The sequence below is a fragment of the Bos mutus genome, chromosome 2, assembly GCF_027580195.1.
Source record: "Bos mutus isolate GX-2022 chromosome 2, NWIPB_WYAK_1.1, whole genome shotgun sequence".
NCBI classification, from domain to species: domain Eukaryota; kingdom Metazoa; phylum Chordata; class Mammalia; order Artiodactyla; family Bovidae; genus Bos; species Bos mutus.
The window spans coordinates 107,200,524-107,221,350 of record NC_091618.1 but is presented as its reverse complement, the minus strand read 5'-3'; the positions used below and the strand labels follow the sequence as shown (position 1 = coordinate 107,221,350).

At 36.7% G+C, this 20,827-nt stretch overlaps 1 protein-coding gene across 2 annotated transcripts in view; it reads right to left on the bottom strand.

The window, feature by feature from the left end:
• Positions 1–20,827, bottom strand: part of B3GALT1 (beta-1,3-galactosyltransferase 1) — a 628,268-nt gene that overhangs the window by 429,812 nt on the left and 177,629 nt on the right. Inside the window, exon 1 of one of the 2 annotated variants that reach the window (XM_070357856.1) lies at positions 16,237–16,308. The exons of the other annotated variant lie outside the window; for it this stretch is intronic. The gene's annotated coding sequence lies outside the window, so the exon portion shown is untranslated. Of the gene's footprint in view, positions 1–16,236; positions 16,309–20,827 lie in introns of those variants that run through there. 2 annotated transcript variants of the gene reach the window in all.

The following is a 20,827-nucleotide window of genomic DNA, read 5'->3' as shown; positions in this document are numbered from 1 at the left end:
TGCAGGGGCAGAACTTAATGTTTCAATAGAACAACTTCCATGTTGTCAATGCCTGCAATTGTTGTTTAGTTGCTAAGTCATGTCCGGTTCTTTTGTGACCCTAGGAACTGAAGCCCACCAGGCTCCTCTGTCCATGGGATTTCCCAGGCAAGCATACTGGAGTGGGTTGCCATTTCCTTCTCCAGGGGATCTTCCCAACCCAGGATTTGAACTGGTATCTCCTGCTTGGCAGGCAGATTATTTACCACTGAGCCACCTGGGAAGCACCACTGTCTATAGGGCAGGCATTAAATACAACCAAGAGCACAGATGACAGAGACACAATCATAGATGAGACAATTTTGACTCTGAGACAATTTTGATTCTAGGACAATATCTCCAAGGTGTGCCTACAGTACTATAAATAATATCTAAGGCTGTGCTTCTAAAGAGCTTGTTACATCTGCCCATTGTAAAGAAATTCTTTATAATGGCATGAAAACTACTATCCCAGACCTCTAATGTTTTATTGCAAAGCAGGTTTTTGCTATTTTAAAGTTCTGTTTTATATATATTCTATTGTAATGTTCTGGGCCAACTTGCACAATACTCAAAATGTAACCAAACATCAATTCCATTTGAAACAGTAAATAGACCTTCCAAATGCCATTCACAGTTGTTAGTATCTTCTATCCTTTCACAATTTGTTTTTGTTGTTTACTTTTCCATCAGCTTACTGAAAAGGCATGGGTGGACAAATAGATGTACTTGAAACTGATGATTCAATGGAATGTGTATAAGGAGAAATAATAACTTTAAAATGTTGAATAGTTTTCACAATCACTCATTCTTGAAAACTACTATTAGACACCAAGGTACATTGACAAATGGTTTAATAGTTTCTCAGCAGTGGTCATCATAGAAGAATTGGTAATGCACTCTATTATTTTGTTAGACATTCACTTCTAGTGCCATTACAGTGCCCATAAAATGCTCTGATAACTTACAATCAGGATGCAACTAAAGTAATATATTACAGGCTTCGTAAAAATGTTTCTTTGGAACTCGCTTCCACATTATTATAGCATCTCACTTATCAACCTGCTTCTTTTGTCTAATCATCTCCTCTCGTTTATTCTTAAGACCCTTAAACAGTTTGGGCAGCTAGTTTTTATTTGAAGATTCTGGTTCTATCACTGTATATGGTTGATTATCACTTGGGCTGGAGCAACAGATGTGTGGCTGGGCCAAGGATGTGGGTGCAATGGGGAAAGACAGAGTGGGTCACATAATGTCAAGGACTTCATTTCATCCTACACCTCTACTCTACTTGCTGACTTTTTAAGCATCTTTATGTCCTTCTTCCTCTTTTTCCAAAGACTAAACTATCACCCTCCTCTCCACGAACAGGGTTTAAATCAGATCAACACTCAAAAGCACATGTGCTCATAAGTGGGCAAAATCTCAAACATAAAAAGAATTTGCCCATGTCTTAGCTTTTGCTCCTCCTATTGAGTTATGCATTAGGATTCTTTGATGACTCTTAAAACTTGAATAATTAACAAAAACATGGATGTGATCAAACAGTTTGAAGGTAATTGGCCAATCTGCTCCTTTTATCTTCTCTAGACAGAATTATTTACAAAACTACAATACTTACTTAAGAAAGACTTTCTGAAAAGTTAGATGAAGGTCTTTTTTCTTCTTTTCTTCACATTTGGTCACCCGCTTTTCTCTCTTTTTCCCTCTTTGCCTCCTCTTAATTTCTTTTTGATGATTCCATTTTTCAATTAAAATTAAATATGAATCACAGGTGATAAAATCAATCGCTCAACTTTGCTCAAAAATTTAAGGAAGCCACTATTTCAGTGAGAGGTATAGAGGATAAAATTTCAAATTTTTATTTTGAATGCAGTACCTATATTTTTATATGAGGAAATACCCTTTAGAATAGAATGTTTTATTAAGATACTAAGACCCTAAATGGTCGAAAGAATTTCAAAAGTGTCAACGGTATTCCCCCTTAAAGGCAAACGCCAAAAGCTGTCAAGGTTTAGCAAGAAGGATCATTTTTTTGTGTCTTCCAATATCAGTTGCTTTAAAGATGCAGGCCCCAGAACTGAATGCAACTTGAAGCCACAACCTAGGGGGAAAGATATGATATTTTCTGCACTCCTGATCATAGCAATAATAAATACCTATAACTATTGTCCACTGACATTAGAAAAATGCTCAATACATTTAGCTGTCCTGGCTGGCTGTGCTATTGCAGATAAATAACTTAGATCTGCTAACCTGAATTCTAAGCACTGTCCACAATAGAAGCAGGCCAACTGCATGAAGGTCATATACTGTTCTTTCTGATCGTAATTTGCTATCATGTGTTGTTACTGGTCCCCCAGGATTCCTATGCTGAAGTCTTACCTCCCAGGACCTCAGAATGTGACCTTATTGGGAATACAGCTATTGTCCATGTAAGAAATTAAGATGAGGTCATACTGGAGTAGGATGGGTCCCTAATCCAATATGACTGCTGACTTTGTAAAATGGGGAAATTTGGACACAGGCACACACACAAGGAGAACACCAGGTGAAGAGGAAGGCAGAGATCAGGGTGATGCAGCAGAAGCCAAGGAACAACAGAGAATGCCAGCAAAAGCCTAGAAGTTAGGAGAGAGGCATCAAACAGACTCTTCCTCACAGCCTGCAGAAGAAACCGACCCTGCCAGAACCTTCTCACACTTCTAGACTCTCATATATTGTGAGACAATAAACTCCTGTTGTTCGAGCCACTCAAACTATGGTACTTTCTTACAGCAGCCTTACCAAACTCATACAGCTGTTTAGTAAGAAGACACATAAAATCTGATGTGATATTTACAATGCATAGCACGTATATTTATTTGTTACTATGGGGAGATAAAATCTTCAATCATCCAGTAATTATATCTGAATTGGCAATTCAAAATTTTTAGAATCACTCTAGAATCACATTTATGTACTCCCTTTGGAGAGCAAACCACATGATGCATAATTTACATTTTAACATCTAGGTCAAAACCACATCAAATTTTAGGAGTCTACCAAATACTGAGCATAAGAACTTACAATGTAGCTTCAAGAGCCAATTCAATTACTGTTGACTGCCATTTCAACCTGTGTCATGTCATTTGTATCTGAGATAACTATAAGAGTAGATCCAGGTTTTATGTGGCCTGAATCTTATACAAGTTTAGGATCCCTATTAAAAAGAAAAGGAGATAAGACTAAAAGTCCAAAATTAGATTTGTATGTAATAGACTCACAGAAATGACAGGCCTTGAAGCTTAGCTTCGGTTAACCTCACTTTATATACACCTCTGGAGATAAGACATTGACGACACAGCCAAGAGACAATACAACCAGTTTCACAGGGATGAAGTGATGCTTATATCAACACAATTTTGTTAGATTATAACTGTGAAATAAACAGAAGTGAAACACAAGAGAAAAGAAAGACGATGATGACAAAAGATACTGCAAATGTTGTTAGATAAATCCAGTGGAATCGCATGTCAGCATTTCTCAGAAAGCCACTGTGCTATACAAAGAGTAAGACTGTGTCAAATGAGAAGGCAAACTGGGGGCCAGTTTGGCAACTTAATGCAAACAGTCAAAACAGCTATTGAAGTATGAACTAACTGACTGATGAGAAGTTTTTCATATTCCAGAGATATATCCCATATCCTCATTCTGTCACATTCCCATTTCCTTTGTAAAGTATTCAGTACCAAGCTTTTCAAGAGCCATCAACTTTTGCAATTTCATGTGTTTATGAAAGAAACAGAGACACATGCCTCTGTCCATTATAGTTGATCTGATCCAATGTCATCCCTCTCTGACTTCCTAGTAAATATCTACTTTCCATTCTGTGTCTCATATGGTTCAGTCCCAGACCTTACAATAATGAGTTGAGCATCCGTTAGTTTGCACTACCCTGCATTATGCCAGGATATTATACTCTTGAACCCATAAATATGTTACATAGTCTGAGAAAAGGAATGTCTCAAAGCATCCACTTTCCCCCGTTTCTTTTTTCTGTTTTTTTCGTTTCTTTTCCTTACATACAATAGCCTCTACTTATTTTTCTTCTAAATGATCCCTAAACTCCTCCCTAAGTTCTGGTTCTCTCCCATAGTCCCTTCTTCCTTTGATTTGCATAACTGAAGAACTAATCAAACAGAGTGAAGAGAAGGAAACTAAGAAAACTACCTTTACCTCCAGGTGGAAAGGAAAGGCTGGGGATACTCTATGCTGGTAATCCGTGTTTCTTCCCTTTTCAAAACTCAGATACTCTCAGATATTCCAGGAAAACCTCCCTAGTGACCACTGCCTCTTCTCTCATCACTGACTGACTACCCCATCTTCCTTTTCTTTTCTTTTACTACCACTATGCCTTTAACATGTTTATGTTACTATACTTATGATGGAATATACTGAATTCTTTTCAAAGTCTGCTTCTGTCAGTGTCCAAACATCTTGAAATCAGAGATTTTATATTCTCAGCACCAAGCACAATAATAGGTACAGAATACATTCTCATGCTTGCAGGAAAACGAACTATTTTTACTGGTTGTTCCCAAAGTGTCTATTGATTTGGTTCATGTTTCTTTACAATCTACATGATAACTGAACATGTGGTGTACTAACTTTTAGAGTGATTGGCATATAGTAGCTGCTCCATATTTATTGAAAAAATGAATTTATAAGATTTGAGTTTGTGGATAATTAACTTCTACAAAAACACTTTAAAGCCTTAAGTAAAAACCCTTTTGGCCTTCTAAATACAAAATGTGCCAATATACATTTCTTAATTAATTATATAATTAAGTTGCCAAATTCAGGCTAAATTATTTTTTGGCAATGTTAATGTTCCACATAGAAAAGGATTTAACATTCCTCCCCCTTTTTTTTTTCATGAAAACATATGAAGGACATTTAGATCATACGTATATGGCCATTTGTCATAAAGAATTCTGAAAATACTGAAATTTCAACATCACTGCAGGTTGTTGCCATTTTTCACCATTCCACTTAACAGCTGACAGATTTGCTCTTTTGATGCTGCCAAATAAAGACTATACTTCCATTACAAAAATGAAGAGTGAGGAAGAGCACAGCAAGCAACAGGAAGAACAAGGCAAAGCCTTTGGAACAGGAGGAACTTGGATAGTTCAGAGCAAGGTTACCTGAGTGCTTCCTAGACAACAGTGAAGGCTTGGTGGACAGGGGAAAATCTGTGTAGGATCCTTTAGACTATGATTAGAGGTTTGCATTTTATTCTAACATCTCTTGGGATGTCACTGAATGTTCAGCAGGTGCAAATCACCGATCTGGATCCACTGGACCCAAGGGGTAGAGCCTACAGTGAGACTGGATTTTATGAGAAACACTGGATTAGACTCATGAGTTGGGAAGGTGCTGAGATGGTCTGGAAAGGCATGGTATACTTGGGAACTACAATATTTTGCAAAGAGATTCCTGCTTCTTCTTGTTAACACTTCTTATATCTACTTTTATTCCATACCCTTCCAAACACACATATTAAGAAAGTAGGACTCAATAACTGAAAAATGTGTATGGATGAATTCCGACTTGAAGTACCATGACAACATTTTATCAGCATCAACACATAAAGATTGCCTAATTTGTATATTCTGTAAAGCTACAACCAGGTGTGCCGGAATTGCATAGTCAAATAGGTACTAATTAAATTTGAAACATTGTAAACATACTGAAACATACCAAAATACACACTAAAACACTCAACACATGAAATTAGTTAGTTTGTATATAACTCATCAGATCAAGAACCAGCAGGAGAACCCATTACAGAAAGAGTTCCCTATTACAGAGTACAAGAACTCTGAGCTTTCATGGTCAGCTAGCACTTTCTCCTACTATCCTTCTGGGTTTTCTAACCTTTGGCTGAGGGCTCTGGGCCTCTCACTGAGAGTCCTTTAACTGGAGAGAATGCACAGGCTTGGCATAAATAGCCACCATGAAGGAAAGGCCATCCATAGTTTTATGGTGGCTAATGGACCATGTAAGGCATGCACCAAGAGTTTAAGGTATGCACAGTGCACTTTTACTCCTGCTTCAAAAGAAGTGTGTGTGTGGTATATTTATTAAGAGGAATGTAAATTCTGAACATATTGAATGATACCACCTTAGGTAGCTTTTTGTGATAAAGAGCAATCCTATAAGGAATTTGGAAAGGCTACCTCTGGTCAGTTTCCATGTGCCACCTTGAAGCCACTTCACTGTAGGCATTCAACAACCTATAGTTTTGACTGTAATCTACCCGAACTCCATTATCAGCTGGATTTTCCCAAAGCTCATTAGTTTCTGACTGAGCCTGCCAAAATCTCTGTTTCTACATCTGCTCTTTCAGATTTTCAACTGCAAAACCCATGTTTCATTTTCAATGGGAGTAATTTAGAAGATGGAGTTTGGTATATTGATTTTGTTTTGCATCTTAGCTAACTTTGAAGCGATGAAACTATCCCATCTACGAAAGGATAATTTGGATATAGGAACGTGTCTTCCCACAAAGTCTTAGTTCTATTTATGTGGCATAAATGAACCAAATGTCAATTTTTGTTTTCAAAATGCACATATATTTAATATGTGCTAATTAATTAGCAGGTCATGTTCAGAAAGAACATTTCCCACAGGCTTTTTCAAGAAAGGAACCTAAATAAGAAAGGGTCTCTTCATTTTGTTTACCCAGAATTCTGCTTATCTATTTTTAGCAGGTTCTTCTTTACTTTTTCTCATTGGACAGGATCAAGGAGCTGAAACTACATTATAATGAATCTCTTCAATCAGCCTGCTCTTTCCTACCCGTATAAAGGATAACAAAACAGCAGGCTGCCTAAAGTCATAAAGCCTATTTTCTATGTAGAAAAAAAATGAACCCTTAGGCCAGAGGCTCTGAATGCTTCTTTAACAATAGGTATATGAAACTGTCAAGCTACATGGAAAAGTAAATACATATTTTATTTCTAATTTTAGATTTACTCAATACTTTTCATAGTTCTTTAAATAGAAATTAGGTCCCAGAAACTGATGATTATCTCTCACAAAAGTAATATTTAAATAACTGGTGAATATAATCATAAGTAACTCTGTAAAATTTTCCACGTGAGTTGAATGGATTATGATAAGTAAGTCAGTAGACTAGGAGTGGGCTGTAGAGATTATGAGGATGGTGGCAACTTCAACTCATAAAGATGATTTTCAATCCCTCTCCAGCTCCTTCTGGTACCAACTGCAATTTAGATAACATGTTTTTTACAGCAGAAGACTCAATAACTATTATAGTTTTTTAAATAACCTCACATCACTCTAGGAAGTATTATTTAAAATCCAAATCGCTAACAATATTTTGATGAATTGGTTTACAAATATAGCTATGTATCTATATTGAATTAAAAATCTATTAATCTATATACAACTAAAATTAAGATACCCAGATTAAAATCTATCTTTGAATAAAAGAAAAAGAACATGTTCAAACTACTACTTCTATTTATATTTGAGTGTCAGAACCCTGAAAAATAAGTTAACCAATTTTTAGTATTTTCTGAATTGATCTGACAGCAGAAAATGATTAATGGTCCCATTTTCAAGGATGATTATACCAGTGAACTCAGTGAATCTTCTCGGTATTGTGAAATTAATGGCATCAAATAAACTCGCTTTGGGATAGAGCAGGAATCAGGTAGATGGACACTGAGTTTGAAGCTGGTGAGATGTATTGCCGAGCCCTTGGTCCTGGAACTCATGAATACACATCAGCATTATAGTTCAGAGGAAAGCTACTATGATGGGAGTTTATTTTTGAAAGTGGGCAAAATGAGTGTTCAGAAAAAAAATAACAACTCTACTCTTAAGACTCAACATTGTGGAAAGACAGTCTTTCATTGCAAATTCTACAGAAATAATTTTACACAATTTGCTATTAATAAGAAAATAGAGAATACTTGACAATTTGCAAAGGTGTTGGAGATTTAAAGGTTGCCATGTTGTGCTTAGTCGTTCAGTTGTATCCAACTCTTTGGGACTCCGTGGACTGTAGCCCGCCAGGTTCTTCTGTCCATGGGGATTCTCCAGGCAAGAATACTGGAGTGGGTTGCCATGCCTTCCTCCAGGGGATCTTCTCAACTCAGGGATGGAACTCTGGTTTCCCACATTGCAGGCGGATTCTTTACCTCCTGAGCCACCAGGGAAGCCCAAGAATACTGCAGTGAGTAGCCTATCCCTTTTCTAGGGGATCTTCCTGACCCATGAATGGAACCAGGCTCTCCTGCACTGCAGGCAGATTCTTTACCAGTTGAGCTACCATGGAAGCCTATCTAAAGGCTAACAGTTTTTAAATACTAGCAATAGTTCTTGCTTACCTGTTTTAAATTTTTAATAATTAGGTATATTAATTAAACTCATGCATTCATGTCTAAAAATGTGAATGATAATTAGAAACTGCTTTCAATACAGTTTCATCTTTTAAGGGAAATAACTATAGTTTAACAGTATGTTATCCAAGTCTCAACTCCATACAGATAATATTTTTAGCTGTTTTATTCTATAATGATTGCAAATGTCTCTTTAGATCACATTTTCAATACTATTAATAGTGATTTAAGATGCATTTAATTAAGATTTAGAATGTGCTCTTATCATGAACATATCTGCTCACATGTACTGCTTAATGCTTAAGTGTACTCACATACTGGGCTTCCCTGGTGGCTCAGATGGTAAAGAAGCTGCCTGAAGCGCAGGAAACACAGATTCGATCCCAGGTTGGGCAGATCCCCTGGAGAAGGGCATGGCAACCCACTCCAGTATTCCTGCCTGGAGAATTCCATGGACAGAGGAGACTGGTGGGCTACAGTCCACAGGGTCACAAAGAGTCGGATACGACTGAGTGACTAACACTTCACTAATGTACTACTTACTAGTTTGTACAGACTTAGCATAAATGGATAAAAACAATCTAATTCTAAACATGAGATTTCAAAATTACTTTGGCCACCTCATGAGAAGAGTTGACTCATTGGAAAAGACTCTGATGCTGGGAGGGATTGGGGGCAGGAGGAGAAGGGGACGACAGAGGATGAGATGGCTGGATGGCATCACTGACTCGATGGACATGAGTTTGAGTGAACTCCGGGAGTTGGTGATGGACAGGGAGGCCTGGCGTGCTGTGATTCATGGGGTTGCAAAGAGTCGGACACGACTGAGTGACTGAACTGAACTGAAATATGCAATAAAGATATAATACATACTAAATATAATAAATATATAAATTTAATTACATAAATTAAATATATAATATAAATATATTTAATAAATATATACTAAGAAATGCATATTAAATATTTAGGTATTATTCTAAATGTTTTAGAAGCTTTAATTTATTATATCCTTAAAACAATCTCCTAAAATAGATAATGTTGTTTCTATTTCATAGATAAGAAACTGAAACCTGAGAAGTAACTTACCTAGATTAACTTAGTAGCAAGTTGTGGGGCTGGCTTTTAAACTTCAGTAGGCTGGCTAGAGAGTTCACAATTTTTCTTAATGTATTTATTTTTAATTGGGGGATAACTGCTTTACAATATTGTGTTAGTTTCTGCTATGCATCAACATGAATCAGCCATAGGTATTCTTACGTCCCCTCCCTCTTGAACCTCCCACAATACTACGTGGTTCTCAGGATACCACGAAGTAGCTTATCTTACAATTTGGCTTCTGCAATTCTCTGGGTTGTAGAATGAGTGTTTCAGGTCATTTCAGCAACAGCAACACCAAGAGGACCTCTTTATGCCCAAACAAGTAATAATTATTCTGATCTAACACCAGGGAGTTGAACTAATTTTTACTTTATGCATGGACCTATCATAACTATCTACCTATCATCTACCTATCTGTATCTGTAGCAGTATTCTATTTATTTTTATTCTGACTCCAGTGCATGAATACATCTATTCCAGTATGTGAACATACCACCTTAAAAAAAAAAGTTCATGGTACTGTTGATGGATATTTGGGTTGTTTTCAAATGTTTTAACACAACAAATAATGTTGATATGAACTGTATTAGTTTCCTAGGGCTACTGTAACAAAGTTACCAAAAACAGGGAGGTTTGAAACAGAAATTTATTATCTCACAGTTCTAAAGGCCATCAGTAGGTTCATGCGCCTCTTGAAACCTTTAAGAAAATTCTTCCTTGACTCTTCCTGCTTCTGGTGGATTGCTGGCAATCTTTGACTTTCCATGGCGTGCAGCTGCATGACTCCTAACACACAGTCGTCGTCTTCCGTGTGTACTCATATTTTCCTTCTGTGAGTGTCATCAGTTATATCAGTTGGGTCCATGATAGTGACCTCCCTTTGACTCCCATGCAAATTTATTATTTATTTATTTCCAAATAAAATCACATTCTGAGGTACTAGAGATTAGGAGTCCAACATTTAATTGTTAAGTGATATAATTCAACCCATAACGAAATGTTTATACATGTCACATGTGTATCCATACATATATCTCCCCTCTCTCTCTCTCGCTCTCTCTCTATATATATGTATGTATGTATATGGTGACCATCTTTTTAAACCCATTACCATGTTATATAAAATGGTGATATTAATCTAATAATATATAATTATTAATATTAGATACTAATCTAATAATTTTGTTATAGATATTTTATCCTCTCTTCATATACAACATAGTAATCTTTTTTCTAATCCCTTGACATTTGTTCCTTTTCATTTTATTCACTGGGTAGACCCTTCAGTGCAATGCTGGATAGAAGTGGCTATAGATGTATTCTTGCCTTGTTTCTGATCTTATAGAGTGAGTATTAAGAAACTGGAGCCTATTATACAGAGTGAAGTAAGCCAGAAAGAAAAACACCAATACAGTATACTAATGCATATATATGGAATTTAGAAAGATGGTAATGATAACCCTGTATGCGAGACAGCAAAAGAGACACAGATGTATAGAACAGTCTTTTGGACTCTGTGGGAGAGGGAGAGGGTGGGATGATTTGGGAGAATGGCATTGAAACATGTATAATATCATATATGAAATGAATCACCAGTCCAGGTTCGATGCATGATACTGGATGTTTGGGGCTGGTGCACTGGGATGACCCAAAGAGATGGTACGGGGAGGGAGGTGGGAGGGGGGTTCCGGATGGGGAACGCGTGTACACCCGTGGCAGATGCATGTTGATGTATGGCAAATCCAATACAATATTGTAATCAGCCTCCAATTAAAATAAATAAATTTATATTAAAAAAAGAATTCTATCTTTAAGAATAATGTCAGAAATATTCTGTCAGATGGGAAAAATCATTCCTATTAGTAATATAACAGTTTTATTTTTTAATTCTGAAGAAATGTTAAATGTTATCAAGTTATTTTTCTGTATTTATTCAGAACATCTCATTTATTTTTTTAAATGTGATATAATATTGATTTAATTTTTGAATCTTTCATCATTGGAATAAGTCCAACTTGAGCAATATGTATTATAATTTTTATATATCATAGAATTTGGCCTGCTTATATTTGGATTAAGATTTTTGCATTTATGAGAAAGAGTAGTTTATAATCACCTCTTCGTATAATGCCCTTGTTAGATTTTGATTAGATTTGATTAGAAGACCATTTTGCAGTCTACTCTCAAAAGTAATCTATACAGAAAATTGCTTACCATAAACCTAAAGTCATGAAATATCTGTCTATAACATTATAGTCCTCAGACTGTGCAAATCAGTAGTCTACAGAATTTTCCCAAGATTGTCGTCCTTCTGGAAAGCTACGCTCTTAAGAGTGCCACTGAGCAATAAACGGCATCACTATCTTCCCTTTTTACCCCCTTTTGCTGTTGTTCAGTCGCTAAATTGTGTCTGACTCTTTGCAACCCCCTGGACCACAGCCTGACAGGCTCCTCTGTCCATGGGATTTCCCAGGCAAGAGTTCTGGAGTGAGTTGCCATTTCCTTCTCCAGGGGACCTTCCTGACCCAGCAATTGAACCTGCATCTCCTGCACTGGCAGGGGAATTCTTTACCCCTGAGACACCAGGGAAGCCCTTCTACCCCCTTACCACACTCTGTATATCTTCCCATTATCCCCAACTAACCATGTGTATTTGTTTGGGTGTTTATTATCTATTTTGTTCTACCAGAATGTAAACAGCATAAAACACGGTCTTTACCTTACAGCAGTACCGTAAACAATGTCTGTTATATACCACACATTAAATGCTGAATGAATGAATACATTAATCTCAGACTATACAGTCTAGATATTCTCTATGCATGTGTATTATATCAAGTTTAAAAGTATATGCTGAATTAATTTGCTTAATCGATTGCTTTTTTCGTGCTGTGAAAAACAATACTTTTGACTAACAAGATACAAGTGCCACACAAGATGGCATTGGGAGTTAGGAGTCAACGTATTTATCTGCTCATTATCTATACCACAGAATGGCCTTCTGCTCCCATCCTCTATAAGGAACACAGCCCTGCCAGTCATATGTCATCATGTCCAAACTCAGCTGACAGGACAAAACAAAGAAAAACTAGCCAACTGTTTATGATACAGGATTTACAAACGTGGGAATAATCACTCAAAGAAACAGGTAGTCATCTCTTGAGAAATCTTAATGGAACATTTTTGTTCTTTACTGTTTGTACTACTGAGTAATCCTATAGGGCTCAACATGGTTACTGAAGACTATGTATCTGTTATCAAAAGCAAGACCTGGGGGAGACTCTGCATCAGTAATAAGCCAAGGCAATACCTAGGTTACTGTATCTATTATTTTTTTCCCCAAGAGAACAAAGACTAGTCATAGATTACTTCTGATAAAGATGTATGCTATTAATGTGAACCTGAGTGGGCCAATCAGCTTTATTCTTTTCCTTGCTAAGCATGCCTCCCTTCCATTCAGCTCTGCTTCCCCCCAACCCCCCCGCCCCCAGAATGCGAAAGTCTCCTATCCCTCCCTGTTGGTCATTAGATGGACAAAAGGAAGGAGTAGCTGATTTTGCATCCATCAAAAAGTCTACAGCTACAGCATGATGGTATCATGTTTTAATATCAAGGAATATTATAGTAGGTAATAATTATACAAATAAGGTACACAGCTTACTGAGGTCAAGTTAATAGCCTTTTTTTCCAAGACATTCTGCTTAAAATATTCATAAATAACATGCAAATTTTTCTTAATATGTGCTAATATATCTATATTTGATTTTCAAATTTATTGCTTCCTTTTTTTGATAACTGAGCATCTTCTTTTTTTAAAAAAGTACATATCATGAAACTGGGCCATAGGTAATACCTCCTTTGAGTAATTCATTGAAATATTTCTATCTGTCTGTAGGAGGTGGGGCTGCATTTAGAGGAGGGTGAAGCTTTCTGAAAATGGTGCACTTAGGTATGATTGGGAGCAATGTGTTTCTTGCCTTGAAGCAAAACCTGTGACTGACTTAGAAGCAGCAGATAATTTCTGCAGGCAATGTCATTGAGCTTCTCTTTCAGAGGTCATTGTGAGAAAAGCCCTTGGAGATGGAAAGAAATAACCTTACTGAAGGGAAGAGAAAAAAACTTCAGTCACATCTTCATTAAATTTGCCATTTCCCTTTAGGTGATACGAAGTAGGTTTTTTTTAAAACCACTTAGCACTATTCCTTTTTACAGTTCAATCTCAATTACTGAACAAATAATTAAAAATAATTTATACTTGCTTTTTGGAATTCTTTTTGAAATACATTTGAATATATAGATCTTTGATCCTGTCATAAACAAATACTTTGTCATATTAAAAACATATACACGCAAACAAGTTCAGTGGAATTACTTTTTTCACTTAAGTATTTTACTCTTTATTAATATATAAGTACTTCTTAAATATTTTCCTTTTCATATTCCAGAACGGAAAGAAAATCTTATATTCATACATGTGACTGAAATAGAGAAGTTAACAGGTATCTCCAATATAACTACTGGAATGTCTTGTCTTGAAAAAATGAGGTATTTATATGTGTGTGTGTATGAATCTATTTGTTTATTTATATTGAAAAGACCCTCCCTCTCAAGAACCATTTGAATATTTTAAAGTAGTAACTTATTTATGTTAACACGTAAAGAACTGAGAAGAATAGACCATAATGCCAATACAAATTTGAAAAATGTTCCTGTGATCAATTATGCAGTGAGCAATACGTGAATGAAATGCAGTGTCGAGTTTACATCACAACACTGTAACTACCATTTATTGCACTTGACATGTCACATCTATTAGACCATCAATTTCCCAAATGATCCTTTAACTCAATATTTCCATTCATATCCATGTCTGAGATTTGGAAGTGGAATTTAGGGAAAATTATGGCAACCCACTTCAGTACTCTTGCCTGGAAAATCCCATGGATGGAGGAGCCTAGTAGGCTGCAGTCCATGGGGTGCTAGAGTCGGACACTACTGAGCGACTTCACTTTCACTTTTCACTTTCATGCATTGGAGAAGGAAATGGCAACCCACTCCAGTGTTCTTGCCTGGAGAACCCCAGGGACGAGGGAGCCTGGTGGGCTGCCATCTATGGGGTCGCACAGAGTCGGACACGACTGAAGCGACTTAGCAGCAGCAGCAGGTAACTTAAAGTCACTCAACTAACACTCAGAAAAGCTACATTTCTAATTTAGTATTATCTGACTTCAACCCTGCCCTGCTCATAGCCACTATCCTAAGTGGCCTTACTCATGTTTCCATGGGATGGATTCTGATTCTGCTAAATGAATAAGGACTGGCCACCATTAGCACTCTCAATTTTTTTTTTTTTCTATAATGAGGTTAGATTATATTTTTCCTCTTAATTGGAATGCCTTGGAACTTTCTGATGGCCAAATAAAATCTGCTGCAGGAAAGAACATTTTTATCTTCTTACAAGGAAAAAAAAAGCCCATTCTAAATATTATGTTTTATCCTTGTCTGAAAAGAATGATTATTTCATTGAGGCCAAAAATTTGCATTTCAATTGTCTTTATTTTCAAGTTATCTCCTTTAAGAAACAGCTGAAGCAGTGCAATAAAGGCATAATATGATTGTCCTCCTGATAGTCTAGGTTTTTCAAATAATTATTTCAAATGAAAAGAGATCCTTTTAAAAAAATCACATAGGACTCAGCTTCTAGTAATGAATTCCTCATATAAATCTTTTAAGGTAACTATGTTTCAGAAAGCCCATTTTTTCAGTTTGACTTTTTCTTAGAAATAAAGATTAAAGATGGAATAATTACATTTCTCAGACCAGAGTAAGGCAGAGCTTTGAAAGGATGGCCCAGTCCCAAGCTTAGTTTGTCTTTGCTCATGCTCAAGGCCTCTTGGTTAGACAGAGCTTGCCAAAGACATGAACTATAGTTCCAAAGTGTCAGTCTTATCTTATAAATGCTGTCTTGATAGTACGCTTTCAGTGGATTACCATACCCATCTTGTTTCTCATTTAAATCAAATGTCTATATTACTGTCTATTTTTATGCCTTCTATTTGCCACTTCCACATCTTTCACTGCATTAGCCTTAGAGAACTTCCCAAAATCTTAAATCCACTTTTTTATATAATCTTAAAAGCACTGAAATTCATCAGTGCTGGACATTTGAAACAGGCTATTACTGCTTAATCATATCTGGATGTAAAGGATGTGATCATGGAATTTTCTTTCCCCCTTTTACTTAGAGGTTGTGGTAAGAATTATATGAATAATTCATGAAAAATATTTGAAATACTGTTAAGAATTGTTAAGTACTAATTATTACTATTAATTGTTGTTGCTGTTGTTCAGTCACTAAGTCGTGTCTGACTCTTTTGCGATCCCATGGACTGCAACTCATCAGGTTCCTCTGTCCATGGAATCTCCCAGACAAGAATACGGGAGTGGGTTGCCATTTCCTTCTCTAGAGGATCTATCCAACTCAGGGATTAAACCTGTGTCTCCTGAATTGGCAGGAAAATTCTTTAGCACTGAGTCATTATATATTAATAATAAACTATTAGGGAGACAAAACTGTATGGACTTATGTGCAAAACTTCACAATTCTTTCTAATAAACTTTAAAAGGTATTGCCTACTACTATGTTTCTAATGCTAGTAAGGGGCAAAAATCACAAAATTTAGGGAAAGTCTACACCTACCTTTTGATATCAGATGGTTTTCAGCTCCTTTCTTCCCTTCAGTGCTCAAATCCAATTCATCAGTGTCTAAGGACAAAGATGGATTTAAAATCCTAAAAGATGATGCTGTTAAAGTGCTATACTCAATAGGCCAGCAAATTTTAAAAACTCAATAGTGGCCACAGGACTGGAAAAGGTCACTTTTCATTCCAATCCCAAAGAAGGGTAATGCTAAAGAATGTTCAATTGCACAATTGTACTCATTTCCATGTTAGCAAGGCAATGTTCGAAATCCTTCAAGCTAGGCTTCAACAGTACATGAACTGAGAACTTCCAGATATACAGCTGGATTTAGAAAAGCCAGAGGAACCACATATCAATTGCCAACATCTGCTGGATCATAGAAAAAGAGAATTCCAGAAAAACACCCACTTCCGCTTCACTGACTACGCTAAAGTCTTTGTGTATATTACAACAAATTGTGGAAAATTCTTAGAGATGGGAATACCAGACCACCTTATCTGCCTCCTAAGAAATCTATATGCAGGTCAAGAAGCAACAGTTAGAACTGGACATGGAAGGATGGATTGGTTCTAAATTGGGAAAGGAGTACATCAAGGCTGTATATTGTCACCCTGCTTATTTAACTTATATGCAGAGTACATCATGCAAAATGCCAGGCTGAATGAATCACAAGCTGGAATCAAGATTGCAGGCTGAAAGCTCAGTAACATATGGCACCACCCTATGGCAGACAGTGAAGAGGAACTAAAGAGCCTCTTGATGAAGGTGAAAGAGGAGAGTGAAACAGCTGGCTTAAAACTCAACATTCAGAAAACTAAGATCATGACATCTGGTCCCATCACTTCATGGCAACCAGACAGCTTGTTGTTAAGGATGTTATGTTACAACCTAGTAGCACATACATATGTAAACATGTAGATATAAATTTGAATCACAATTTCACATTGCTACATTCTATTTTCTATTCTATTCTATACAGTAAATCTACACATTAAAAAAATCTGGTCACTACTAAATAAATTGTATAATCACCTAAATGCATCACAATCTAGAGTATGAAAAATCAACCAATCCAAATAAATGACAGTTTACCTCATTTAAAAGATTCCAAAATAGAACACTATACAACTTTAATTAACTAAACATAATAAAACATGCTTCGTATATTTTGTATGTAGTTGGCTTTATGGCTATATCTATAATACATCTCACACCTTTCCAATTAATCAGTAGCTGTTTGAGTGTTTGGCTCCAGTTCTAGATGTGGTCTCTGATTAGTCAAAAAGTGGTATTCAAATGTAAGCATGTGAGCTTACATCTGTGGTGCTCCCAGAGATCTGGACAAAATACAGATGGCCAGAGCTCTCCCTCAGAGTTACTAATTCAACTGATCTAGAATGAAGACCAGGGAACTATATTTAAAGCAAATTCTCAGATGCTACTGATGCTGTCATTCCAAAGTTCACACTTTAAGAAATGTTGGGCTAAGTTACTCAGGGTAACTCCAGGCCACGTGTCCCAGCGATTCATTCAAGATGGGCAGCTTAAGTTCAGGCCCATTCAGTAACAAACATTTGCTCAAGAAATGGGTGTGCAATAGATTTCAGACCAAAGACAGGTAAGGGCAGGAATGAGAATAGGTTCTGGAAAAGCAGCTCCAATCATGGGCCAAATGTGAGAGCCACTGTCCCTGCCTTTGATCTACTTACACATGGGGAACTAGGAGTAGAGTGACGATCTCGTAAAGCACCTGACGAGGACACTGACACACAGAGGAAGCAGAACCACGAAACAGAGAAATGGACTTGCTTTCTGAAGCACTTCTGAGTGTATTCAGTTAATAACACAGCCCCCTAGAACTCTCAACATTGTTTAAGCTAGTTCGAGTTGAATTTTCTTTTCCTTAGACCAAAAATGCATTGTAGCTAATATACCTATATCCTTGATGGAGCAAAGTATTTAAAATTCCTTGGAAGTATATTTTAAATCTTTATGCCTTTTACAATAATCTCTCTGAACTGAAATGTTGCTGTGGGAAATCATCACAAGTAGATCCAAAATTGATATTTTACCCTGCTGCCATTAAGGCGAAGGGTGCACATCACATTCCAATCAGGAGTCAGCACTTTGCATTCCAAGAAAAAAAAAAAATCATGGTTGCCCTGAATAATTGAAATCTCCCAATAAATAAAAACTTAAGCATTACATACTCTAATAACCCGTGACTTTTGCAAATATATTCTGCCAGTGTGCCTTGCCTTTTCATTCTCCTTATCAGTATATTTTGATGAACTGATGTTTTTAGTCTTAATATGGTCCTATTTATCTTTTTCTAAAATTCCTTTATTATTGGGATTTTTCTGTTTTCCTATTTAAGAAATCATTGCCTATTTCATGGTCAGGAAGACTTTTTGTATATTTTCTTCTCAGAGTTCTATTGTTTCTTTTATCACATACAGATCTGAAGTATGTATGGTTTGAGTTAGGCATCAAATTTATTTCTCATATAGCCAACTAACAGTTTTTTGAAAAGATCATCTTCCTCCATTGCTCTGTATGGTCTCTTTGCTTTAAATTAGGTGATCATATATGTGTTGGCTGGACCTCATTTTCAAGAGAATGAGATGTGCTGTACTCCACAATTTTACAGATATTTATTAACAGTGTAGCATTTAGAGCGATCTATTACGAATTAAGAACTGAATTCTTCAAAATGAAGGAGCAATGGCATTTTTATTTTACTTCTCTATCTTGAAGTTCACCAAAATCAACTAAAAATTATATACATATATATATGAAATATATATCACATACTCATGTGAATATGAATAAGGAACTTGCTATTTCCCCCAAATGATATTAGGTATATTTTTCCAAATCTGGTGAAACTTGGGTTTAAGTCTGCATAAACACTAAAAAATAACCTTGATTCAGTTAGAATTTTCCCTAAAAGTAAATGTCAGCATTCTGACAAGTCTATTGCATGAACATATGTTTTAGAAGTTTTCAATCTAGGGCAATCATAGGACACAGGAAAGTATGGAATGTCCCATGCATGGAGACCCATGAGTGGATAAATTTTGATTTAGAAATGCTTAACTTAGGTACATGAAATTCTTGCAAATGGAATTAGTAAGTTGCAATAAGGCTTAGTATTTTAAAACTGGTTCTCTAGGGGGAGATTTCCCTGACTTATTCATGCTCTTTCTTTGATCTTAGGTACAGGAATGTATAACCTGCAGGCTCCTGTACATGCCTGTGGATCCTCAGGTGTGGATGAGGCCTGAACACTTCCTGGAAAGTGTAGGTATTCAATACATCTATGCTAACTTGATTGTTTTTAGCACAGTAAAAATTAACATTTATTGACTCTGATTTTATCATAGTAAAAACTGTCATCTCATTTCAGAGGGATGTTCTTAGTCGCAAATGAGATAACAGATGGGACTTTTGTTTATTACTGCAAAATCCTATTCAAAGGGGTTATCATTTCTAACATTGCTTTCCCCTCTTAACATATTCAGTTTTCCAACAAGGCTGACAATTAAATAAGCAGATGATATTTACAAGAGGCGTATGTCTAAGCATCTCTCCTACACTATCAATTGTATTTGAGAAATTGGCTTCTGAAATTTTAAAGCATTTTTCCTTCCACAGAGCTCCCCAGATTCCTCTTTGTTTTTAATGACAAGGTTGATTTTTTGTGTTTCAGTGTCACCAGATAACCGAGTGCAAAGACACAGGGGAGGCTGGGATGGAAGTGGTGGCTATGATGGTTAATGTCATGCGTCAACTTGACCAGGTCATGGGGTACCCAGATATTTGGGTGAACATGATTTCTGGGTGTGTCTGTGAGGTTATTTCCAGATGAGACTGGCATTTGAGTCAGACTGAGTAAAGCTGACTGCCCTCCCTAACATGGGTGGGCAACATCCAATCCACTGGGGGCCTGCAGAACAAAAAGGTGAAGGAGGGGACAGTGTGGTCCCTCCAAGTGTTTGAGCTGTGTCATGAGTCTCTTCCTGACCTCTCACTGGGATCTTGTGCCATCTGTTCCCTGGTTCTCAAGTCTTCAGATTTGGACTGAACTATATACCACGGCTCTCCTGGATCTCCAGCTTGCAAACAACAGATCATGGAACTTTTCAGCCTCTGCAAACATCATGCGAGTCAACTCCTATACACACACACACACACACACACACACACACGTGTGTGTGTGTGTGTGTACAATGTTTACTGTGCTAAAATCAATTCAGCATACATATATTGAATGCCTACTACTATCTAGGCAATGTTCAAACCTCCCCCGCCCCCACGGAGCCATATATTTTAGCTTTGTTGATTGTGGTGGGCTTCAAGATAACAGAGCAAAACAACACTATTGCCCCATTATATGTATTTGTTACTGGTTGTGTTCTCTAGAGAAATCTGATTTCCGTCCCAGACTCTATGACTATTTGATATGGCTTTTCCAGAAGATTAGTCCTGATATTCCAAGCTAAGCTAACACTCCACTTGCAGGCTGTTGACTTGTTGGTGGTTTATACACACAAACACACACACAATATTACTGTCATTACTGTAT